This window comes from Odocoileus virginianus, chromosome 24 (genome assembly GCF_023699985.2).
Source record: "Odocoileus virginianus isolate 20LAN1187 ecotype Illinois chromosome 24, Ovbor_1.2, whole genome shotgun sequence".
NCBI lineage: Eukaryota > Metazoa > Chordata > Mammalia > Artiodactyla > Cervidae > Odocoileus > Odocoileus virginianus.
This window is the reverse complement of record NC_069697.1, coordinates 46,085,543-46,112,770: the sequence shown is the minus strand read 5'-3', so window position 1 is coordinate 46,112,770 and position 27,228 is coordinate 46,085,543. Positions and strand designations below refer to the sequence as shown.

The 27,228-nt window shown below is 39.3% G+C and overlaps 1 long non-coding RNA gene across 2 annotated transcripts in view; it reads left to right on the top strand.

The window, feature by feature from the left end:
* LOC139030932 (uncharacterized) overlaps nucleotides 1–27,228 on the top strand; it is a 203,812-nt gene that overhangs the window by 26,539 nt on the left and 150,045 nt on the right. For both annotated transcript variants that reach the window (XR_011483376.1, XR_011483375.1), the window contains exon 2: nucleotides 13,022–13,153. This is a non-coding gene — a long non-coding RNA (uncharacterized lncRNA). The remainder of the gene's footprint in view (nucleotides 1–13,021; nucleotides 13,154–27,228) is intronic.

The following is a 27,228-nucleotide window of genomic DNA, read 5'->3' as shown; positions in this document are numbered from 1 at the left end:
TAATATATGTTTAATAGTTATTCATATTTATGAGATATTTTTGTAATCCATTTGTTTTATCTCACAAAATCCCTATTAGATAGATAACATTAGTTCCTATTTTTATGCCCATTATATAGAGAAGACACAGGAAGGTTAATTAAATTGCCCAAGGTCAGCCAGCCAGTAAGTAGAAAGCCAAGGTTCAAACCCAGGTAGTCTAGCTCCTGACAGTGTGTTGAAAAGCGGAGATGTTATTCTGCTGACAAAGTTCATATAATCAGGGCTGTGGTCCTCCCAGTGTTCATGTATGGCTGTGAGAGCTGGACCATAAAGAAGGCAGAGCACTGGAGGATTGAGCCTTTGAACTGTGGGGCTGGAGAAGACTCCTCAGAGTCCCTTGACTGCAAGGAGATCCAACCAGTCAATCTTAAGGGAGATCAACCCTGAATATTCATTGGAAGGATTGATGCTAAAGCTGAAACTCCAGTATTTTGGTCATCTGATGCAAACAGCTGACTCATTGGAAAAGTCCCTGGTGCTGGCAAAGATTGAGGGAAGAAGGAGAAGAGGGTGTCAGAGGATGAGAAGGCTGGGTGGCACCACTGATGCCATGGACATGAACTTGGGCAAACTTTTAGAGATGGTGAGGGACAGAGAGGCCTGGCGTGCTGAAGTCCATGGGGTCACAAAGAGTCAGACATGACCGGGAAGCTGAACAACAACAAGAGTCTAGCTCCAGGGGCTTCAGATGTAACAACCACGCTTGACATTGAAAATACAAGCAGATATCATACACAGAAAAAAGCAGTGAAAAAAATTCACACTACAACTTGAGTAGATCTTTGGATGCCTGGAATATTAAGTGAGCTAACTGTAAGAATTAGGGTGTTCCACAGAAAAGGAAAAGCATGAAGAAAGGATCAGGAGCAAGAAGGCCAGGGTGAGAAGTCTTGGTACTGTTCCACTGACAATGATAATAGTAACATTTCAAGCACTGTTTATGTGCCAGGAAGTGTGCTAAGTGCCTTCCATGAATGATTTCATTTCATCATACAGTACCTCATAGAGATAGATATTCTTATTTTTCTAACGTTATTGGGAACTCAAAGTTCAGTGTTGGAACCTCTTTATGGTCAGAAGTCAGTCAGTCAGTGAAGTTGCTCAGTCGTATCCGACTCTTTGCAATCCCATGGACTGTAGCCTACCAGGCTCCTCCATCCATGGAATTTTCCAGGCAAGAGTACTGGAGTGGGTTGCCATTTCCTTCTCCAGGGGATCTTCCCGACCCAGGGATCAAACCCAGGTCTCCCACATTGCAGGCAGATGCTTTACCATCTGAGCTACCAGGGTCTCCCTTTATGGTCAGAGTTGAGATACAACTCTTAGTCGTTACATCATATTCCAAGAAAATTGATCCAGTGGATGTGGGTCAGTAAACCCAAACTGGATGGTTTATTAGCCATAAAATGGGGTATGTAGCACTCAAGAAAAGGTAATCATAGACATATCAGTAAACTCGAAGATAGGGTTGTAGAACTCACTCAATCAGAGCAGTGAAAGGAAAAACGAATTTTAAAAAGTGAAGATAGCTTTAGGGGACTTACAAAACAATATCAAGCATACTAATTGATATTATAGATGTCCTAGGGAAGAAATAATGGCTGAAAACTTGCCTTCCCTGGGTAAGATCCAGGAAGTCTAGAGCGTTCCAATGAAAGGAACCCAAAGTCCCCAGAGGGTTCATTTTGTCAAGAGTGTTGCAGAGTCCCTTCCCACGTGGAAATTCTCTGTGTTTAGTGACTTGTTTATTGTTGTTCTTCTGGACCTCAGCTCTGGTGTTTCTGACAGAATGTAAGATAGTATGGCCCAGGGATTCTCAGCTTGAGCTCTAGAGTAAGATCCGTTTGCATTTGTCCACTTGCTAGCTGTGAGATCTTGAGCAAGGTAGGAAAATTACTAAGTTTTAACTCTCTGAGGCTTTGTTTCCACTATCAAAAATTGATAATTCTTTAGGACTGTATAGATGATTCAATGACAGAATGTGTAATGAAGTGTTTAATAGCCTTGTAATAGCTCAAAATATGGTAGCCAGTAATAATCATGATAGGAGTAGAATATTTTATAGAAGTTCAAAAAATAAGAATCCTATACTGTTCCAAACTATGACCTAAAGTCAATATTTGGCTCTTCTTGGACTTTCTGGGGCTGGTGGTCCTCTGCATTTAACGACAACTTCTGAATGAGGTAATGGCCTCTAGTTAGCAGTTCTTTGAAATCATTTACTCAGTGGATTTATTTTTCAGTACTTTAACTGAACTACTGTCCTACTTTATTAGAGAAGTAGTGAGTCTTGACAGGGCTTCCCTCATAGCTCAGTTGGTAAAGAATCTGCCTGCAATGCACGAGAGATCTGCTGGAGAAGGGATAGGCTACCCACTCCAGTATTCTTCGACTTCCCTTGTGGCTTTGCTGGTAAAGAATCCGTCTGCAATGTGGGAGACCTGGGTTCAATCCCTGAGTTGGGAAGATCCCCTGGAAAAGGGAAAGGCTACCCACTCCAGTATTCTGGCCTGGAGAATTCCATGGACTGTATAGTCCGTGGGGTCGCAAAGAGTCGGACATGACTGAGGGACTTTCACTTCACTTCACTTCACAGGTCTTGAAATCTATTATACATATAAGCTGGAGAGTGCCTTTAAAAGACAGATTTCATCATGAAAGTGAAAGTTGCTCAGTCCTGTCAATGTCAGCTCACCATACTTAATTTCTATCTATTGTTATAAATAACACAAATTCACAACTCCTAATCATCAACAAGAAGTTTCTATTCTTAAGAATATCCTAAATCATCTGCAGTGTGACTTTAACCCTATTAGAAATTGTCCTATTAAAAATCATAAGGTCTATAAATCATTATATGGCCTTTTTCAACTTTTCCTCCAGCTAATAGTGTGGATCATCCCCTTCTGAAAATCTCTGTTTACAGGCATACACCATTTTATTGTGCTTCACTTTATTAAGTTTCATAGATACTGCATTTTTTACAAATTGCAGGTTTGTGGCAACTCTGTATTGAGCTAGTCTATTGGTACAATTTTTACAGTAGCATTTGCTTTTCATGTTTCTTTGCCACAGTTTTGTAATTTCCACAATATTTCAAACTCTCATTATTATTATTATATTTGATATAGTGCTGTGTGATCTTTGATGTCACTACTTCAATTCAAATGAAGTACCATTATCAACTGAAAGCTCAGTTGATAGCACTTAGCAATAAAGTATTTTTAAGTTAAGGTATGTACATTGATTTTTAGACATAATGTATTGCACACTTAATAGTCTAAAGTATAGTGTAAACATAACTTTTATATGCACTGAAAAAGCAAAAAGTTCATGCAATCCTCTTTATTGCCCTATTCACTTTATTGTGATGGTCTGGAACTGAACTTACAATATCTCCAAGATATGCCTGTATTTCTTTTCATAGCTAATATGTTTGAGCAGTTACTTCTCAAGGTACCTCCTGAGGCACTAGCCCAAAACAGTCCCTGACTTGTGGTTAAGAAAATTGAACCAAAAAGAGATGAATTTCCCCAAGGTCATGAGTGTGTATTTAAGCCAGTATTTGAGTCCAAGATAGTTTGTTTCCAGATCCCACGCACCTGGTTTTGACATGATTGGCTTTTGATTCCCTTCTTCTTACTCTGACTCCTCTTTCTTGGTTCTTCTTTGTGTAGCAGCTTAAGTTTAGTTAGTTCTCCAAGGTCTGTCTTGAACTATCTCATCTTTATCATCTAACTCCCAACAGATGATCAATAATCATTTCATGCACATTAGCAGGTACACTGCTTCTGGTTACTTATAAATCTTTGTGGACTCTGCTTCTGGATATCTGTTTCACATTTCCTCTTTTATTTTCCCACACCACACTGGGTCACATTCTTATTACCACTCACCCATATTTAAATAGCTTCCTGGTTTCAGCCCTCCAAACTTCTTCCATTAAACACACCATCACACTGTTAAAAGGTTGCTCTTCATAAAGCTTCCAGCTGTATCTCTTCCATTAAAAAAATTTTTTTTATTAAAATGTAAACCTTTAATGATTCTATTGTCAAATGCACTATCAATTTGTCTTGAAGACCTAGAAAGTTATCTTCCCATCCATCCCAACTCAAAATCAGGCCAGAGGACCTGATTTTCTTTTGAAACAAAGTGAAAGGAAAGTGAAGTTGCTCAGTTGTGTCCAACTCTTTGCGACCCCATGGACTGTAGCCTTACCAGGCTTCTCTGTCCATGGGATTTTCCAGGCAAGAGTACTGGAGTGGGTTGCCATTTCCTTCTCACATCCCCTATAAATCTCAGTCACCTGTTTTGCTGAGATTTATTCCACTCTTAAATATACCTCATTTCTCTGACACCCTTATTAGTTGGGGAAAATGAAAGAAAGCAGAAAACTCAATCTTATCAGACCAAAGGGAACCTTGGGACTTCTACTGCATACGCTGGACTCTCTTTTGCTTGGAGCTATGAAAATATGAGGCTTAGGACTCCTGCAGCAAGTTTATTCAAGTTTATTCCAGTCAAGAGAGCCCACCTGCAGGTAGAAAAAGCAGAACTGAAAGATTAGGATGGTGATAGTGTCTGAGTCCTAAAGCACGCTGGGCCTGTATCGGGGGTCTCCCCCAGGACCATTCAACTCACTAATTTTCATTTCGGTTTAGGTCAGTTCTGTTGGGTTCTGAACACTCGGAAGATTAGTATTCCTAACTGACATAAGTCTGCTCCGGAAAGTATTGACTTACCAATCCCTAACCACACCTGTGTTCCAGTTACGTGGTGGTTCTTCATCCTTTGTTTTGTATGCTTCCAACTTTTCCAGTGACCTCCCTTTCTACCTGCCACACACATTCTTCAAGCTGCATCCCAAATTTTATTCTTTCCTAAACTGTCAGTAATTATTTACAACCATTTTTAAGCCATTACTCCATGTACTGGACTAGAGATTTTCCAAATGATTTCACTCGATCTTTAGCAAACCAGTGACATTAATCTTCTTATTCCCAATTTAAAAATGAAGGAATTAAGGCTCAAAGACTCCCCCTTATCTGCCCTTATAAAAGGGAGGCAGTTGATGTAGTGATGAAGAGCCCAGCTCCTGGCTTCAAATCTTGACACTTCCTGTGTGAACTTGAACCAGTTGCCTAACTTCTTCAACTCACAGCTCTCCTCATCTGTGAGTTTTATATTCTAATAATAATATTTTCAAATTAATAATAGGATTTAAAAAGTAACATGTGTACAATGTTTAGCATAGTGCAGCCAGGTAGTGAACATTTAATAAATGTTTGATTATTACTGTTATTCCATTTATAAGTGTTGGAGCAGAAATTAAATGTCTGGCTTTTTACTCATCATTATCTACATGGCTTACCTTTCTTTAAGTCCTTTCCTAGTCTCCCTTTTCAGAGATGATCTGTGTCTCTTTCGTACTTCCTTAATATATTTGTTGGTGGTGGAATTGTTCAGTTGCTAAGTCGTGTCTGACTCCTTTGCGACCCCATGGACTGCAGCCCACCAGACTCCTCTGTCCATGGGATATCCCAGGAAAGAATACTGGAGTGGGTTGCCGTTTCCTTCTCCAGGGGATCTTCCTGACCCAGGGATCAAGCCCACTTCTCCTGCATTGGCAGTCAGAGTCTCTATCATTGAGCCACCTGGAAGCCCAAAATATCCCTAGGGAACACATTTCCAGAACCCATAATAAAATGACAACACAAAACTGGCTGTACAGCGCAGTTAGTGCCTTCCCACAAGCAAGGGCTAACTAATTATACCATTAAATACTTTGGCAAGCTCTCCCTTTATTATGGTAAGATTCACACTCATGTGTTTATAACTGGTTTAGTCTTCTGTTATCTTCTTTGAAACTATGGACTCTTCTTAAAGTTACGGCACCTGTTACTTTCATCTTTCCACTCTTTGCACAGCCACACATAAGACACTGAGTTAATAGTGTTTGGTTGATTTGGTTGATTATTAGTGTATTATCAAACAGCTTCTTCTGTGACAAGGAAATTCTAGTTTTCTTAGAGTAAAAGCCAGTATAAATAGAACATTTGATTATTGTTACATTCTTCTGAATACTTTTAGTGTTTCAAATGATTACAAAAAGCACTAGAGAATAATTGGCATGGTTGTGCTCTATGAGCATAATTCCAGAACAAAACTGATCTTAAATATTATTATTAAGGTTAAAGCTATATTAAGTTATTTTTTAAAGGTAATAGGTTTTGAAGCATCTTTTTATTTCGGTTAGACTCAGGTAATGGTTGTTTTTTTTTTTTTTTTCAGTGAACAATAGATTTTGATAAAGACCCTGCATAAATTCTAAATTAAATTACTCTGATGTCAATGGATCTTTAGCATACACTGAGTATAGAATTAGATTTGAAAAATATAATGACTAGTTATAGTAATAACTTTAAAATTGCATGCTCCAAGATAAATGTACTGAGCCTCGGATTACAGTAGACCTGAAAATACATGCTGAAATAATTCAAACATATGAACTCATAAAGTTTTCCAGTTTGTAGTAGTATTTCATCTCCTAGTCTACCAGGAGAAAAGCAGCCTTTAAGATGGTCTCTATCTCTTTTCTTTATGCAAGGGTAATCAGTAATTAAGAAAGCTCCATGAATTTTAATTCTCCAAATGAGTGACCACTGAATTTATTAAACCCTGTATCCCAACAGTTAACACCAGGTTATTTTCAGCATTTCATAGATTAAACCCAAATTTAGAAGTATGTGTAAACAGAGGGTGAAGGAAATGGCATTTTAAAATAGCCATAAAGCCATCTGTTTTAATTTACTCATGTTGAAATGACTAATTTTCTCTGAAGATTAAAAAAAATTGTTGCTATAAGAGGGTGCAGGAATGATATGAGATAGCATCCGTTCTTAACAGTTGATCTTTCTAAATTATGTTTACTTTTCTTCTCAAAGATAATTGGAACCTTTCAGTTTCCATAGGATAATGTCAGTTACATACATTTTAATCTCTTTTAAGTGACTTTTTAAAGCCACACAGATCAACAGGGTAAGCAAGTAAAATCACCCATTGCCTACTGCACAATTAGAAGATAGAAAATACTACAAATTTCTTCAGTGTACACCTATGTGAGGAGTTAAACATCAGAGACCGGCAGCGTTGTCCAGGAGCCCGCAGTTGGACTAGGAGTGTAGGGGGTGCAGAATCTAGAAGCCAGGGCAGCAGACTCAGGGTTGCAGTCATGCTGAGCAAGGGTCACCAGTGAGGACACATCCAGGCCTCTGTCCTTCCCGCAAGAATTCTCTGAGTTGCCGTGTGGGGTGGTAGCCGAGTTCTGGCTCCTGAGGAAGGAGGGCAGTGTGGTGGGCAAATGAAAGGGACCTAAAGTCTATAGGGTGAGCCAGGGCACCCTTGGGAAGATTTCACTTCTAGAAAAGAGGGGAGATCTTCAAGAGGTGGTCCTGATAGGCTTTGTGAAGAAAGGAGGAAAGCAGCGAAGATAAGGACCCCAATGAAACAAAATAATATCAAAGAACCAGCAGAAGAGAGATTACCTCCTTCACAAAGTAGTCACCATTTATTAAAGAAACTGCTCTTTTTCTTGACATAACAGAAAGAGTCCTCTTGAAATAAGAAGCCCCCTGTAAATACAAAATTAAGACTCTTTGCAATTTAAAGAGACCAGATGACTTTTTTTTTTTATTTGAGCGAGTGAATGGACTATAATATGCTGTAGGTCTAGGCCTGGTCTCATGAATCACTCATAGAAGGGAATGTTCGTCCCCACCAAATATATTTTAAGCAACAACGGAAGACAAAAATGTAGTTAATTTGCTTCTCAGGAGTTCTACTTATTCAGTATATCAATTTTCATGGAGTAATGTAATAAATGTAGTTTTCTGAAAGCAAATTAACAATGTTGAGGTTAATCACAGAAAGATTATCTGTCTTAGCCATTTCTAGATTCAATTCATATTTGTATTTTTAGCTTCATGACTCAAGTACAGAGATACTTGTTCACAAAAGTAGAATATAGAAAATTGTCTTTAAAAATCTCATTATCAGCTATCTCAGAATAACATCACTTCACATATATTATCCTGCAAGCCTTCACTTGTCAATGGTGATTTTAATTTATTCTCTTAAATTATGTAAATCCTTTTAGTTCAATTTAAATTAGCTCTGTTGTATTATTAAAATCTGCATTAAATCAATTTTTAATCCAGTTGTTACTGAAATCACATGAGAGTATTTGTTCATTGTTTGTTTACTACCCTACTTGCTGTTAATTATAAGTTGCTCAGTACATTAGTCGTAAAATGCCTGTGGTACAGATTCCTATAATGCAGGCTCCTGAACATGGCGTAGCTCTGACAGTTCTGACCTTGTGATGACCAATTTTCCCTGTGCTTCCCTTTGATTCAGCTATCACAAGCTTTTGTTCTGACAACAAGACTTAAAATCTTTTGACCTTGACTCTCAATAGAAATGAAAAAAGAAACACCAAGGTAATTTTGAGCACTGAAACTTTGTTCAGTTATAAAGTAGTCAACCAAAAGATCCAGAATGTATATCTTTATATACTTATATGTGTATATTAGATTAACCTGTGACTCCATGTCCCCAGCTTGAAAAATTCTTATTAGAAAGACATTATGTGTTAAGAAGAAGAGAACATCATAATCCAGAATTAGTTATAGCAAATTATCTAAACTCTCTGTACCTCTCGGTTGTATCTGACTCTTTTCAACTCCAGGGACTGTAGCCTGCCAGGCTCCTCTGTCCATGGAATTCTCCGGGCAAGAATTCTGGAGCAACAGCCATTCCCTTCTCCAGGGGATGACCTGACCCAGTCATCAAACCCAGGTCTCCTCCACTGCAGAAGGATCCTTTATCATCTGAGCCACCAGAGAAGTCCCTACTCTACCTACGATAGATGAAATGATACACCCTGTACCTTACCAAAATGAGGTTATCAAGATGAGAGGTGAAATGACATATTCAAAGAACTGTTTTGTCAATTTCAATGTAAATAATGTAATAATGCAAGTGGTATTAACTGATGCCTAAGATTTTGTTGAAGCTCAGATTCTGAGTTTATTCATTATTCTATCATGAAGCAAGACTTACTCAATTCAATCTAAAACTAATTAGTCATTTGAGGAGAACGAAAATTTTCACCTAGTTCATCATTGTATTTCAAAGACATCTTGAATAGGCAGTATATGTAAATTATTCATGGAGATACTCTACTAGCCCACTAAAACTTCCATTGATGAGCATTTTTTATTTCTTTCAATTGCTTAAAACTTGCTTAGATGTTTCATTTCCAGCTGGAAATGCAAGAACATTTTCTCAGAGTAGCACATACTTTTCTGTATTTAAATAAAAAACCTCATTAGTTCAGTTCAGTTGCTCAGTCATGTCTGACTCTTTGCAACCCCATGGACTGCAGCACATCAAGCCTCCCTGTCCAAAAAGAGCCTCACATTCAGTTGTAATTCTATGTACAGGCAAGAAGATGATCTTTATAGTTGCCTCAAGTTCTATAACTTTGATTCTTTTTGTCCAGAAGGTCATTCCTTGTCTTCTTAGCCTTATAATGTTTGGTCAATTCAAATTTTTTGTGAAGATAAAAGATCTGTCCTTTATCTGCAAATCAAAACAATGGGATACCACCTCATACCTGTCAGAATGGCTATCGTCAAGAAGACCACGGAAAATAAATATTGAAAAGGTGCAGAAAAAAGGGACCCCTTGCACACTATTGGTGGGAGTGTAACTTGGTGCAGCCACTATGGAATACCAATAGCCAAGATGGAAGTGCCTCAAAAATCTAAAAATAGAACTATCATATGACTCAGCAGTTCCACTCCTGGGTATATATTCAGAAAAAATAAAACAACTAATTTGTTAAGATACATGTACCCCAATGTTCATAGCAGCAATATTTACAATAGCCAAGTTATGAAAGCAAACCAAGTGTTCATCAATAGATGACTGGATTAAGAAGATGTTGTATTTATAAACAATGGAATACTACTCAATTGTAAGAAGAATGAAATACTTCCATTTGCAACAGTGTGGGTAGACCCAGAGAATATTATGCTTAGTGAAAACAGATAAAGAAAAACATTGTATTAACATGATATCACTTATATGTGGAATCTAAATAATACAAATGAGTGTATATGTAAAATAGAAACATATTCACAGATGTAGGAAAAAAACACTTGTGGCTACAAAAAGGGAGAGCGGGGTGGAGAAGAGTATGAGATTAACCGAAAACAAACTACTATGGTAGGCAATTAATAAGCAACAAGGATATACTATATAGCACAGGAAAGTATAGTCATTATTTTCTAGTAATTTATAATGGATTATAACCTGTAAAAATACTGAATCACTATGATGTACACCTAAAATATTATGAATCAACTATACTTCAATAAAAACTAATTTATTACAAGTTTTATACAGTAACTAAATTTGTCCTATCCACGATAAATCCTATGAAGTTTACTCCAAAGCACATTTTAGTTTCCAGACTTTCCAAAAGAAAAGTGAATATGAAATTAATTCTAACACAAAGGAAAATTATCCCACCTACTTTTGACTAACATATTAAAATATATTTTAAGCAAAGAAGCAATTTGATCTTTCCGTCACAGTCTAACAAGAAAGAGAATTTGTTATTTTGTTCATAATTCTTTCATCCTATTGAACATCAATTATATTTTAAAACATAATATAATAAAATATATATTAAATATATTCACGCCATATGGAAAAATGGTAACACTTTCTTTCAACAGCCTAGGGAAACTTTCAGTAGCAATGTTTTTGTAATAGAGGAAAGCAATTCCAAATTGTTTGGTCTTTTGGTGAAGAGCTCTACCGTGCTTCTGTGAAATAATACAGAAGAAAAATTTGAAAGATGAACGCAAATCATAAAAAGCTGGTTACAAGTATTTCCTTCCTCCTCTTCCTGCACCGTAACTGAAGAAAGCCTTTTTTCTTTAAGGTCTTCTGTGCTGCATCATATAGCTATACATTTCTGTGTTATGCTTTTGATAAGAGTATGTTTTCCCTGAATCTTCCTTCTGAACTCTCTCATTTAATATACTGAGGTTTTCGCTCCACTTTCCTAAAATATCATAAATTTAAAAAACAAATTGTGAACTCTAGATAACATGTACCAAAGATGAGAACATAGGATTTAACTGATTCTTGGCCATTGACTAGCTGGGTGGCCTCAGACCTCAGTCTCTTCATCTGCCAAGTATAAATATTAATACCTTATCTTCATAAAGACAGGCAGCTGTGCCAAATCAATTCCCAAGTTCTTTCTAACTTTCTAAGTTGTTTTGCTCTCTTGTTTCTAGATTCTCTATGATGCTAAGTAAAAGATGTCCCCTGACTACATTAAACTGGGTATGCCAAATATTTTTGTGGAGTGAGGTTGAGGATTAATCCTTTTCTAGTATAAGCCCTTCCAGAGTCTCCTTTGGTTAGATCTTTGCATGCATGTTTAATTCAGTGCTTTGGCTCTCCAAGTTTTGAGCTTTCTCTAGAAGAATGTTCTATAAAAGGTAATTATTTGTTTAATTGTACGACTATAAGGCGTATGCAATATAACAGCTATAATTAGTATTCATGGCTCCAAATTACGAGGAATGGATTACTTTCCTGAATTATGCTAAAATTTTGATTAATGATACAAGGGATGGGATGGGGGATACATAAAGAAACACATGCACTAAGAGACAATAGAATCAATCAAATCACCATTAAATGCAGCAGATCAAAGTAGTTTATTCCTATACCTCTTACTCTTTATGTGTATCAGTTCAGTTCAGTTCAGTCACTCAGTCGTGTCCGACTCTTTGCGACCCCATGAATCGCAGCACGCCAGGCTTCCCTGTCCATCACCAACTCCCAGAGTTGACTCAAACTCATGCCCATCGAGTCGGTGATGCCATCCAGCCATGTGTATAGGTTGGGGGATTCACTTAGAAATTATGTGACATTATGAAAGTGTTTCTGAGATGCACTCTCAGCCACAGTATTACATTTTTTCCATGAAGAGATCTCTTATCATAGAACTAGATTAGTCAGAAAAGAGAACATCAGATACATCACTGTTTATTTTCTTGCTGGACTGATGCACCACAAAACACCCTGCAGTGTGTTCATTTAGTCAGATGACCACATGTCCCTTCTGATCTTCTCTTTGAGTAAGTGTGTCTTTTCTAAGACTTTCATTTTGTGTATATACCTCAGAAGTTTCTGGGCTGCTGGGATTTTTATCTGAGCTCTTTAGGCCTGTGATGATGAATTAATCTCTTTCTATTCTCTCCCTGTTCCTCCCCCTGCCGCCATCAACCCCTGTTCAAGCTACCCCTCGTCATTAGCTTTATTGTGTCTGTCTGCTTTCTTTCTGCCACTTTATTTTTGTTTCATAATTTCTGTTAGAGTCTATCTCAGAAGCCTTCAACTCACACCTTTAAGGAGAGTGCATATTTTCTGTGTTCACCTACAGTGGCCACACTGACTCTTCTTGCTGTTCTCTTGCCTGCCCCAGACAGTAGAACTTCATTTAAGTAAATGAAGCTTCTGGTCCCAGGAAGAACAGGGAAGATGACTCTCATTTTCCCCAGCTTCAGGTCTCGCTCCATCTCTCTCCATCCACATGGCCCTCTTGCCAAGCAGAAACCCCACCTACACTTGAGTGTTCATGTAGCTCCGGCTCCAGAGAGGCCTTCCTATGGGGCATCAGCACTTCCATGTCTCCTTGAAGAACTCCAGACATGACATCCTTTCACTCCCCTTTTATTCTATTCCTCAGCAAAGCCTACTCACCTTTCTTGAATCACAGTCCCTCAGACTCTTGGCTGCTTTCCTGATCAAATTTGATAAATATAATTCCTTCTAAGGTTTCAGCAGTTCATAATGACTTGATTATTCATCTTTTGCATTTTAATAGTAACCTGCACCTCTTGGCCCTGAAGATGATGGCCCAGCCTCAAATCAACGGGAAGGACACTGAGGTGATGATGATGGAGATGAGCGTCAGCGTGTGCAAGTGGGAAGATATTCATGTGAGTCTTCTCAAAATGTAAGTCCCTTCAAGATATATGAACTGCATTATCTTATAGAGAAGGTTTTATGTAATATTTCTGATGGTACTGTACACTTGTATACTTGCAAAGTTTTATTGATAAAATGTATCATTATAAGAATATGAATAACAGGTGAATTGTTAATACCAGAAGCACCTAGATAAAACATCCTCTATGTTACTAAGAATTACTTAACTTTTTAACAAAGAAAAAGCTGAGGAACTGAGGCAATAATGTTTCCTTTCTCTGAATGGGCCTTAGGAGAAAATAAGATAATTACGTGTAATCAAACATCATCCTTCATTCCTGGCTCCCCTCCTGATATCGTAGGCTTTGGGAACAGAGACCTAGAAGGAGGTTTTTGTTGTCATCATTTTAAAGTGATCCCTAATGGTGGAAATTCCAGGTACCGTGCTAGACTATGCAGGAAAAAATCAGGGGGTTTTAGCAGCGTCCTTTAGGCATCCTGAAGACAATTCATCTCGTTACCAGTAGGAAGGCTCAGTCATAGTGAGCCACATTTCCCAGATAGATGAGTTCTGGCAGAAGAGGAGATGGTCGCAGCCTTGCTGCAGGCCAATTAGGAAAGGGACAGTTGTCTCCTGTGGCTGTAAAATATGGACCCCACATGGTGGCCTCCTCTACCTGAGAGATTTAAGCGGGAACACACGCAGCTTGAGTGTTATGTTCAGGAGGCGTGACAAACTTCTGTGCCACAATATCACAGAGATTAACGCACCTGAACCTGCTGTTCAGAGAAGGAAGGGAGGAGTCAAAGGTCTTTGAGGACCCAGGCCCTGAGTTACCATGGTCCCAGTGCTGAGCGAGGAGGTCTCAGCCCAGTGGCTTTTGGAAGTGATCTAAGGAGGCTAATAGCGGTTCTTTCCTAAGGGTAAAAGCGGCATCTCAATTACACAGCCTTTGGAGTTTTTCCAAGCTCTTCTGGGGTTTGCAGTTTCTAGTGGGAAGAACAGTAATTTAGTTTAATATAGTGCAGCTTCTCATCACACAAACTTCCTAGTTTCTATGCATTGTCACTTATTTCAAAGACTTAATTGACCATCCATGGTTGTATGCCCTCCAAAATGCTTGCCTTCTGCTCTCTGCAACCTTTGCTGCTTGTAAACACACTCCCAAATCCCCCATCTCTCCATAGATTGAGGTCGTGTCAAATACTACACAAGAAAAATCTGAAAGAGTTAAGAGTTCTCCAGAGAAAGAGAACCAATAGGATGTGTAGACAAAGAGGTTTCTTTTAAGTTGACTCATACATTGATGGGGTCTGACGAGCCCAGAATCTGCAGTCTGGGTTGATAAGCAGGAGACTCAGGAAACCAGTGGTGTGAGACATCCAAAGGCATCTGCAGGAGAATTCACTCTTGCTCAAGAGGAGACTGGGTCTTTTTTGTTCTATTCAAGCGTTGAACTGATTGGATGAGGCCCACTCCCATCAAAGAAGCAATTTGCTTATTCATCATTCACCAATTTAAATGTTAATCCCATCCAAAAACAATCTCCTGCTGACACACAAAATTAACCATCACAATGAAGAAAAAGAAAAAAATAGTTCTTTTTTAAAAATGTTTTCCTTCATTTTCCCCTTGTCTTTCCCTAATGGCACCTGGCTTTCCCACAATGAAACTGCTCTCCTTGGAACTCTTCTATGGAGATAAGCCATCCCCCTACACACCATGGCCATGGAACTTGGAACAATACTGTCATTCTCTTAGCCCCCAGTGTCACTTCCTGGCTCTTTTCCTCCCCCTTTTTGCAGAAAGCCGCCTTTCTTCAAGCTTGTGTGTATAGATGTATCGGTGTGTACAGGTGTGTTTATAGGTTATGTGTGTATAGGTTATATGTATATAGGTGTTCATAGGTGTGCTTATAGGTTATGACATGTGTATAGGTGTATAGGTGTGTTTATAGGTTATGACATCTACAATCATGGCTGTCGCGTCACCGTCAATTTCCTGCTGGTCAACCCCTTACATTTATGAAGGGTTCTCACACTGACCTCACAGTATTTCCTCTTCAACTCAGTTCTGCTATAGAGTTGATCTCACTTCCCAAGGCGCTGACTTATCCTTAAAAAAAGTTTCTTCACCACTTTGCCACCCCAGAGGACTCCATCCCTCTTTAGTAATCCAGCCTCCATCCCAGGCCCAACCTTCCCATTGAGCCCTTAAATTGAATTCATTCTCTTTCCTTCACCTCCATTACCCAAGTCATAAGAACTACTTTCTACTGTCAAGTAAAACTACCCAGGGGGAATGATACTTCAGTAAAGAGTATGAAGCAGGTGGAGAATAGAACAGAGCAAGAATGGAGTAAGCAGGAAATTGTCTGCAAATCGGACTAGTTACCCTCTGGTCAGTCTGCTACACGTGAATCAGTTCTCCTCACTTCCTCCAAAACACTGATTCGGTGTTGTTATACGCTATACAAAATACTTCAGTGGTTTAATAGACAAGTTCTAAATCCTTACCATGGTGTACAGGGGGCTTTATGATCAAAATTCTTCATAAGTCTTCAATATTCAGTGCCTGCTATTCAGTCACTCAGTCATGTCCAACTCTTTGCAACCCCACAGGCCAGCATGCCAGGCTTCCCTGTCCTTCACCATCTCCCAGAGTTTGCTCAAATGCATATCCATTGAGTCCGTGATGTCAACCAACTATCTCATCCTCTGTCATCTCCTTCTCCTCCTGCCTTCAGTCTTTTCCTGCATCAGGGTCTTTTCCAATGAGTTGGCTCTTCCCATCAGGTGGCCAAAGTATTGGAGCTTCAGCTTCAGCATCAGTCCTTCCAATGACTATTCAGGACTGATTTCCTTTAGGATGGACTGATTTGATCTCCTTGCTGTCCAAGGGACTCTCTCAAGAGTCTTCTCCAATAGCACAGTTTGAAGGCATCAATTCCTCAGCATTCAGCCTTTTTTATCGTCCAGCTCTCACATGACAACTGGAAAAACCATAGCTTGGCCTGCGTATGTACTCTGCTGCGGATTCAGTGATAAAGACTTTCAGAGTCCATAATTAAACTCTCCTTTCTTAGACCTGACTCCTTCGCATGTTATTCCCCATGTCTGGAGTCTCTTCTGTCTTTATACTTCTGTTTACCCAGCAAACTCCTCCTTATCCTGTAAAAGCTAAGGCCAAGGGCTTCTTGTTGGATCGGTTTTTCCTGCAGCCCTCCCACTGGAGCAGAGTCACTCTCATAATTCCCTCTAGGTCCTACCCTTCCCAGCTTAGGTCCTGTCGCTTTGTATGGCAGTTATTTGTTTGTCTCTGCGCCAGTCCTTTCCCCCATAGTCTGAGTCTCCTGAGGGCAAGGTCTGTGTCCTGCTCAACCCTCAGTGCCTCACACAGTGAATGAATGGAAAGTCGACTTAGAATAAAAGCTGGCCACCAACATGGCCGGGAGACTCAGAGGCTCCCCAGCCGTTGAAAGTTGTCCTTGGACTTTTTGTCCTGTTCCTTCTTATTCTGGTTTGCTGTCTTTCTGGCTTCTGATGTCCTTCATCTCTCACTCTGTGTTTTCCCTCTGGACGTACAACAGAACTTAAGTCTCTAAGCTGCTTAGGGCAGCAATTTTAAACCGCTGTGTCCCAAATATGTTGAGTCATAGAACAAAAAGAGAGGATGAGGTGAAGTTACAGTGAACTTGCTGGGAATGCAAAATTAATACCACATGCACAATATGCATGAATGTCAAAAATCCCAACACTGAGGCACACAGATGGATGCAAAGATGTGCTTAGTTGTCTAGTCATGTCCAACCCTTTGTAACCCTATGGACTGTAGCCCGCCAGGTTCCTCTGTCCATGGGGATTCTCCAGACAAGAATACTGGAGTGGCTTGCATGTTCTCCTCCAGGGTATCTTCCCAACCCAGGGATCAAACCCAGGTCTCCCACTTTGCAGGCAGATTCTTTACTATCTGAGCCACCAGGGAAGCCCATGAATACTGGAGTGGGAAGCCTATCCCTTCTCCAGGGGAACTTCCCGACCCAGGCATCGAACTAGGGTCTCCTGCATTGCAGTCTGAGATGTACATACATACACTAATTGATGCTGTTAGAAGTTGGGATAGTGGTTCTTTAGGGTGTTCAGGAGTGAGGTGAGTTGAAAGTGAGTTGAAAGGAACAAAGGTAAGGAGGTCACTGGGGTGCTTTTTTATTTCTCTGTTTCTTCATCTACAAGTTCATTTTGTGAACATTTATCTGTACAGTTATGATCTCTGCTTTTCTGTATTATATAATACACATTTCTGTATTATACAATATACAACACAGAATGTCTTGTTATGTTAAAATAGTGTTAAAATTTTAATACCACAATGGGAAATTGTTTTTAATTAATTAGTTTATTGATTTACTTTTGGCCACACTGGCTCTTGATTGCTGTGCATGGCTTTCTCTAGTTGCGGTGAGCAGGGGCTCCTCTCTAAGTGAGGCGCACGGGCTTCTCCTTGCGACGGCTTTTCTTGTTGCGGAGCACGGGCTCTAGGCAAACAGAGGAGTTGCTGCTCCTGAACTTAGCTGCCCCGTGGAAGGTGGGCTATTTCTGGACCAGAGATCGAACAAGTGTCCCCTGCGTCGCAAGCAGATTCTTTGCATTGCAAAGGTCCAGATCTCACTGGACCACCAGGGAGATCATTTTATACCCAGGAGAAGAGGAAAAAGTTTTCAAGTCTGACAACACAATCTTTTATCAAGAATGTGCACACATGAGAACTCTTTGTTTTTAGAAGTGTCAACTGGCAAAAGATCTTTGGAAAGCAATTTACATTATCCCGTAAGGCTGTAAATGTGTATATCCTATAACTCCGTAATTCCATATCTAAGCCACAGGAATTCTTGCTTATCTGTATCAGAAAGCATGTTAAAAAAAAAAACATAGAAGCATTGTTCATGAATAAAAACAATAAGGAAAAGCAAAAAAAGACAAAAAAGAAACAGTTGAAATGATCCAATATCAAGGAAATGAATAAATAAGTGGCGTCATGTTCACACAACAAGACAGTGAAAATAAAATAATACAAGTACTCACATCAACCGAGAAATATTTTGAGAGACAAAATGGTAAATGAAAAATAGTCTCAAGAGACTACATGCAATCCAATGTATATAAAGCCTCCAAACTAGCAAAATACATCACATACAGATGTGATGAAGTCATAAAAGACACGGAAGCACAGTAAACATACAGTCTAGAAGAGTGACTGCCTCTGGGATGGGGGAGGGAGATGCAGCCGAGGGTGTCAGGGAACCGCCTTCGGAATGTCCCTGCGCTAACTCTCAGGTCAAGGAACGGGTTACTATTGTGCTGTGTAACTTGCTTGTGTGTTATCTGTATTCATGTAGGCATACAGATATCAACCAAAGAAAAATTTATCTGCCTTCCTGTTTGGTATGAGCATATCTCTTACCTGATCTCCTTTATAAACCCTCATTAAAGGAAAAACTGACAGTGTTAGTAACAACAAAGCCTTTTTTTTCCCTAAAGCACAAAGCAAAAAAGAGCTGTGAGCTAATAAAAGCTACTTACCCATTTCTGGTCAAGGCTATGGTTTTTCCAGTGGTCATGTATGGATGTGAGAGTTGGACTGTGAAGAAACCTGAGCACCAAAAAATTTATGCTTTTGAGCTGTCGTGTTGGAGAAGACTCTTGAGAGTTCCTTGGACCTCAAGGAGATCCAACCAGTCCATCCTGAAGGAGACCAGTCCTGGGTGTTCATTGGAAGGACTGATGCTGAAGCTTAAACTCCAGTACTTTGGCCACCTCATGCGAAGAGTTGACTCATTGGAAAAGACCCTGATGCTGGGAGGGATTGGGGGCAGGAGGAGAAGGGGATGACAGAGGATGAGATGGCTGGATGGCATCACCGACTCGATGGGCATGAGTTTGAGTCAACTCTGAGAGTTGGTGATGGACAGGGAGGCCTGGCGTGCTGCAATTCATGGGGTCGCAAAGAGTCGGACATGACTGAGCGACTGAACTGAACTGACCCATTTCTGAGAGAGAGAAAGTGGGTGGAGGGGGTTGCTGAGGAAGCATGGCAGAGGAAACAGTGGCCAAAATGAATCCTTTGTGGATAAAGGCACAAAGCTGGGAGAGGTGGAGCTCTACAGAGCCCGTGGGAGACCCTGGCTCCGGGAACTGTGATAGAGATGGGAGTGAGAAGGCGGAGCACAGTCAAGGAGGTTCTTTGAAGATTGCTACATAAAAGTCTAATCCACTCAATGTCCCTCCGCTGACCCAGGTAGAAAATTCCTGGATGGAAAAATCACATACTCTTGGTAAAGGCTGCTTATTGGTGAAAGGAGCTCAAGTTAGATTTTAGAACTTCTTTCAGGGGGAGCTGGGACCTCCAGAGCCTTTCTGAAGGTCTGCAGATGGAAACATTTCAGTTTTCTATTCCCAGGGAAAGGCTTCAGTTGAATCTGTTATCATTTGCCCATCTACTGTCCTGCTTTCAGAATGCTGTTGCTATTTTCTCTTCTTAGCCCTTGGGTTTTTGCCCTTTTATTAAATTCCTTTATCATGATGAAGAGGCAGGAACAAGGTGTCAGGGGATTTCAGGCAAACTTGAATATCCAGTCCCCTGTTAACCAAAGTCTCTGTAAATTTTACCACAAGAAAAATAAGGAATATTTAATCAAATTAAGTTGAGGAGATAAAATGTTTGTGTACACGTTTAGTGGGTTGTTAAAAATGAAACGGAACTGAAACTATTAGGATACATCTTATGTAGCAAGAGTAAGTACTGTTTCTTGAAATGTGTGTATTATTTAAATGTGGTTCTTATTGTGGGGATGATTTTTTTTTTTTCAGTTTGAAAAACTCTTACTTAAATATAGCTCTCAAAGGCCAGCATGGGGCTTCCGGGTTCAGAGATGCTGACAGTTTTCTGGATCATGGGGCTGGAAAATAGCTAGCCACATACTAGTTCTAAATCAACTGCTAATTGTTGAGGATCAGCCCTATGAGAGGAGAACTGAGTGCTCAGGGATGAGGTTCACAGTAATTTCTTATAGTATGCTTGCATGCTAGGTCACTTCAGTCACGTCCAACTATTTGCGACCCAGTGGACTGTAGCCCGCCAGATTCCTCTGTCCAGGGAATTCTCCAGGCAAGAATACTGGAGTGGGATGCCGTTTCCTTCTCCAGGGGATCTTCCCAACCCAGGGATTGAACCTGCGTCTCTTATGTCTCCTGCATTGACAGGCAGGTTCTTTACCACTAGTGCCACCTAGGAGGCCCTTCTTATAGTATATCCTCTTGTAAAAATATCACTATTCATAAATGTATAACTTGGCAACCCACTCCAGTATTCTTGCCTAGAGAATCCTGTGGACCGAGGAGCCTGGTGGGCTGCTGTCCATGGGGTTGCAGAGAGTGGGACATAGCTAAAGCGACTTGGCATGCATGCATGCATTGGAGAAGGAAATGGCAACCCACTCTTGTATTTTTGCCTGGAGAATCCCAAGGACGGAGGAGCCTGGTGGACTGCCGTCTATGGGGTCACACAGAGTCAGACACGACTAAGGTGACTTTATAGCAGCAGCAAACACATCAAAGGGCAAACAAAATTTTTTAAAGTTTACTGATTGTCTACAGTGTGGGCAGGCACTGCCTTAGGGTTTTACTAAGAGAACCAAAGAACTGTCCTAAGAAAGAAAATTGTTGTTTTGTCACTAAGTCGTGTCCGACTCTGATGTGACCCCGTAGACTGTGGCCCACCAGGCTTCTCTGTCCACGGGATTTCTCAGGCGAGAATATTAGAGTGGGTCGCCACTTCCTTCTCCAGGGGATCTTCCCGACCCGGGGATAGAACCCAGGTCTCCTGCATTGGCAGGCAGGTTCTTTACCCCTGAACCACAAAGGAGGCCCAAGAGAGAAAATGCTACATCATTAAAAGTCTAAGGGTGGGACAGTGGAAAAACAGTTCTATATAATGATCTTAGTATGTTCCGACACAAAAAAACCAGAGGGATGTTATGTATGTATAAAATTTAATTTATTCTATTTCATTGAGGCAGGTTGAAATGAGAATCAAATGCAATCATTCAGAGGAAGTACTTTGAAAATGAGAAAAAGCAAATATACAATTTTAATGTGAGGTGAAACCTCAGATATCTGTGGTCCCTTATGGTGTGGGGAATGTAAGGATTTTTTATCACACCATGAGTAGGAGGGGACATTTGCAGGGTTATATTTATGCTTTCATATTTTGGGATGGAATATTTTCCAGCTGTCAGAGATGCTGAAAGGTCAGCACAGCCAGCTACAGAGTTTGTTACTAACAAAGCTGTTTTTCACATCTTCCATATGATGCTAGTATACTCATTGTCCTTCTCTCTGGGTGACCTTAGATAAATGATGCTTTCTCACCTCACTTTCCACATTGGTGATTAGAGATATACAGACATGGAATTACAGGTGTTGAGCCAGCTATGGAAGATTCCTTTCAGTGCTAACTGTCTGTGTAAATCCTCTACCAACCTAGTGACCTGGGCCCATTTTTCCCCTTGAACTCGTTAATCAAATCCTTTCCATGAACCCATCCTCAAATCAGTTTAACTGTGACAGCCACCCTGAGACATGATCCTTCCCACGGCTCCCAGATCAGAAGAGAACAATCTCTACGGGAAAGTATTTCTGGCCACTTGCAGAAAGCAGTCATTGGCACAATGTAGTGCTCAAATAACGTGAGAAAAACCAATCCACATACCACTACATTTTACTTGTTGATTTTAGAAGAACTAAAATCTGTGCCCGCAGCAGAGGAAAGACTCCCATGAGCACATAAGTTGAGATCATCAACTCTATTATGTACTGTACTTCTAAGCGCTGAGGTCAGGAAGGGAATGTTTGCATTGGTTTCTAGCAGACTATATGGCTTCATGAGATTGTTCTTGACCTCATTAAAAAAAAAATCTATCTCTAAATGGGAAAAAGAAACTGAATTATAAAAATATTAAAGAAAATGTTGGAAATTCTAAAAAAAAAGAAAGATTGGGGACAGTGAACGTTCTTCTAAGCAACAAACAACTCCAGCATTTTAAAAGAAAATGTTGTTAGATTTGACCCTATAAAAATTGATGTACAAAAAATAAGAAAAATGTGTGTTGGTGTATATAAAAAATTAAAATACACTTTAAGTATTTTGGGATCTTAGTTGTTTTATATACCTCAAGAAAGCTGAAAAGATTAAAAGGCCAACCATTGATAGGGAGAATGCTGCCAGTGTATTAATAAATAAACATTTAATATCTAGAAAATATAAAAGATTCTATGAGTTTAAAAAAGTACACAAATAGGAAATAGAAAAAAGATGCAAAGATGCATAGCTAGAAAAAGAAGTAGCCAGTAGCATCTGAAAAGATATTCAGCTTGGTAAAATCATGTAAAGATTATGTATTGTTGGTCATCAATAGTTGTTGTTCAGTCACTCAGTCGTGTCCAACTCTTTGTGACCCCATGGACTGCAGCACACCAGGCTTCCCTATTCTTCACTGTCTCCCGGAGTTTGCTCAAACTCATGTCCGTTGAGTCTGTGATGCCACCCAGCCATCTCACCCACTGTCATCCCCCTCTCCTCCTGCCTTCAATTTTCCAGCATCAGGGTCTTTTCAAATGAGTCAGTTCTTTGCATCAGGTGGCCAAAGTATTGTAGTTTCAGCATCAGTCTTTCCAATGAATATTCAAGATTGATTTCCTTTAGGATTGACTGGTTTGATCTTCTTGCAGTCCAAGGGACTCTCAAGAGTCTTTTCCAACACCACAGTTCAAAAGCATCAATCCTTTGGCACTCAGCCTTCTTTATGGTACGACTCTCACATCCATACATGACTACTGGAAAAACCATAGCTTTAACTAGACAGACCTTTGTTGGCAAAGTAATGTCCATGCTTTTTAATACGCTGTCTAGGTTTGTCACAGCTTTTCTTCCAAGGAGCAAGTGTCTTTTAATTTCATGGCTGCAGTTGCCATCTGCAGTGATTTTTGAGCCCAAGAAAATAAAGTCTGTCACTGTTCCCATTGTTTCCCCATCTATTTGCCATGAAGTGATGGGACTGGATACCATGATCTTAGTTTTTAGAATGGTGAGTTTTAATCCAGCTTTTTCACTCTCCTCTTTCACCTGCAGGTGAAAGAGCCTCTTTAGTTCTTCTTCGCTTTTTGCATAAGGCTGGTGTCAACTGCATATCTGAGGTTATTGATATTTCTCCCTGCAATCTTGATTCCAGCTTGTGCTTCATCCAGCCCGGCATTTCACATGATGTACTCTGCATAGAAGTTAAATAAGCACAATGACAGTATACAGCCTTGATGTACTCCTTTCCCAATTTGGAACCAGTTCATTGTTCCATGTCTTACTCTAACTGTTGCTTCTTGACCTGCCTACAGCTCTCTCAGGAGGCAGGTCAGGGGATCTGGTATTCCCATCTCTTTAAGAATTTCTCACAGTTTGTTGTGATCCACATAGTCAAAGGCTTTAGCATAGTCAATGAAGCAGATGTTTTTCTGGAATTCTCTTGCTTTTTTTTTATAATCAATGGATGTTGGATCTGGGTCATCATAGGAGTAAAATTAAAAAATAGATATCAAGGATTGGCATATGGGGAGATAGACATTCAGATACAGTTAGTGTACTTTAAATTGCTACTGCCTATTTGCTGGATTATTAGTGGTTTCATTAAAATTTGCAGTTGTATTCTTGGACCCAGCAATCTACCACCAAGTATCTATTCAAAAGAACAATTCATACACATACATAAAAGTTTTACAAGTATGTTTATTTCTACACTCTCTGAAATAGCAAGCATGGAATCTAAAAATAATAGAAAATATAAAAGACACTATGAGTTTAAAAAAGTTAAGTAAATAAATATATAGTAGAATATACTTATATGTTAAAATTTTGTACTTTATATAATGAAGTGCATACATAATTATATAAATAAGTTTAAATGTGTATAGTTGTGCAAAAGTATATATATCTGAATGAATTATGGTATATATATTTGAATATGCACAGTAATTAAAAGGAATGAGGAAAATTAATGTATACCAACGTGGAAAGAGCCCCAAGATGGACTGGGACTTTTGCAAAATGCAAGTTCATTAGAATGAGACAGAGTGGAAGTAGTAACTCTTTAGGTACTCTGTAATAATGAGTATGTATCAGGAAGTATTGGTATGTTATTTACATAATTGTTATTGATAAATTTGAGAAAGAAATTAAACAATTGCAGGAAAGGAAAGGGAGGGGAAGGGGCGGAAGGGAGAGGAAAGGAAGGAACAGGAAGTAAAACTTCTGCATGCATGAGGCACGAAATCGTTAGGGTGAGAAGCATCTGGGCTCCTTAATAATGGTTTCCTCTAGAGGGACCTCATTGCCTTCACCTAAAGTTCTCTTAACAAGAGAGATAGAGCAGAGTCATTCATAGCCCAGTCTCAGGAACCAGGTTGTTGGGTTCAAATGAACTCTACCTCACCAGACGTATGATCTTGGTCCACTTACTAGGCCTATCTGTACCTCAGTGTTCTCATGTGAAAAGGAGAGAGGAAAAATAGCATCTACTACATGAAGTTCCTGTAAAGGTTAAATAAATAAAATATCTTTGGTGCATCACTGATACACGGCAGACACCCAGTGAATACAAGTTCTCACTACCAATACCAGTGGGCATCCCCTCTATTTTTTGGCTGCGAATTACATGGAAGAGCACTGCTCTCTTTTCTGGTTTAGAATACAGGGAGAGAAAGCTGTGTTGGAAACCCACCCAGATGTGAGTAGATCCAGGTGGGCAGCATGGCCCCTGGCATCATATAGCCTAAAGACCCAGTAGGTTAGGTTCTAAGGCAAAAAACAATCAATACCTACCTCGCATTATTGTAAGATTTAAAAATAGTGTTTCTGTAGTGTTTAATAGTGCCTGTTAGTAAATGGTTCTGTTCAGTTCAGTTGCTCAGTCGTGTCCGGCTCTTTGCGTAAATGGTAGCTGTTATTAATCATGGTCTGAGACTACCTAAGCTGGTTTGTTTTAAAATTTGGAAAATCAACTTCATTAGTAGCACTGTTTGCAAAGAAACCTTGACCAAATATAAGTCTAAATGTTGGACTAAGAACCCAGAGTTCTAGAAAGAGAAAATTAGAAAATTTTGGCTGTATTGCCAACTTCCATGGTACCTTTTAAGAAGTTATTTAATCATTTGAAATAATTCACTAATGGTGTAGAGTCTGTAGCCAGAACACAGAGCTACTCACTGTGATTATGCATGAACTTCATTTGAAATTCTCAGACTTCTCCTTTTATGTGTTCTATGAGGTCATTAAGCTGGAAATTTTCACGGGATTTTCACCTATGAGTTTTGGTTTGTTCTAGTTTCTAAAAGAGCTTCATGCCTGTGTGCTAGCATTCCTGGGCTGCCTGCATGATTTTAGCCCCACTTTTTTGAACTTTACCAACAATTTCAGAGAGGTTGGATAGGGTGGTTCTTATTCAAAATTTTCAATGATTGGTTGAAAGGAATAGCACTATATAGTTATTCCTTCCCTTATATCCCATAGTTATTTGTCTTATATTAACTCCAGTTGATTCCTCTTGCAAGTGACCCAGAAACAGAGCATTTTAACCACTTAGGGTAATATATGATTTTCTACCCTACATTATATTGACATGTCTTACCTTTTAGATTATAAATGCCTTGAGGAATCAAAGTATATTCATATAGCCTCATAAGCCTAATAAAACACTTTATTATAAATTATGATAGAAAAATAAAGTCTATCCTAAGATTTTTTTTTTTTTTTTTTTCATTTATTTTTATTATTTGGAGGTTAATTACTTTACAATATTGTAGTGGGTTTTGTCATACATTGACATGAATCAGCCATGGAGTTACATGTATTCCCCATCCCGGTCCCCCCTCCCACCCCCCCCTCCACCTGATCCCTCTGGGTCTTCCCAGTGCACCAGGCCCAAGCACTTGTCTCATGCATCCAACCTGGGCTGGTGATCTGTTTCACCCTTGATAATATACATGTTTCAATGCTGTTCTCTCGAAACATCCCACCCTCGCCTTCTCTGACAGAGTCCAAAAGTCTGTTCTGTACATCTGTATCTCTTTTTCTGTTTTGCATATAGGGTTATCATTACCATCTTTCTAAATTCCATATATATGTGTTAGTATGCTGTATTGGTCTTTATCTTTCTGGCTTACTTCACTCTGTATAATGGGCTCCAGTTTCACCCATCTCATTAGACCTGATTCAAATGAATTCTTTTTAATGGCTGAGTAATATTCCATGGTGTATATGTACCACAGCTTCCTCATCCATTCGTCTGCTGATGGGCATCTAGGTTGCTTCCATGTCCTGGCTATTATAAACAGTTCTGCAATGAACATTGGGGTGCACGTGTCTCTTTCAGATCTGGTTTCCTTGGTGTGTATGCCCAGAAGTGGGATTGCTGGGTCATATGGCAGTTCTATTTCCAGTTTTTTAAGGAATCTCCACACTGTTCTCCATAGTGGCTGTACTAGTTTGCATTCCCACCAACAGTGTAAGAGGGTTCCCTTTTCTCCACACCCTCTCCAGCATTTAGATTTTTTTAATCTCTAGGATAATTTAAAAATTCAGGACCATGATTTTAATTGTTTAAAAAATACCAATTTAATTTTTAAATACCAGTATGATTATGCCAGTTATTATACTAATGGCTTACTTTTTATCCTGATATTATACTTTTCATCATAAGAACATTTTATTTTAAAGAAATAATATTTTATTTTAAGGCAATAAGTTTATTAACATTTTATTTTAAAGAAATAATTTCATAAGATTAAAAAATTTTTTTCAATTTAATGGATTAGAAAAATCTAAATAAACTCCTTTATAAAGATGTCTTGAAAATTTAAGTATCAGTTTCATGCTATGGATGTATTTATACATGTATAATATAAACATAGGGTTGACCCTAAGCAATATTTTAAAATTCCTTATAGTCTTAGACTTTTTATAAAAGCACTTTCTTTGAACACTTACTGTATATCTTATTC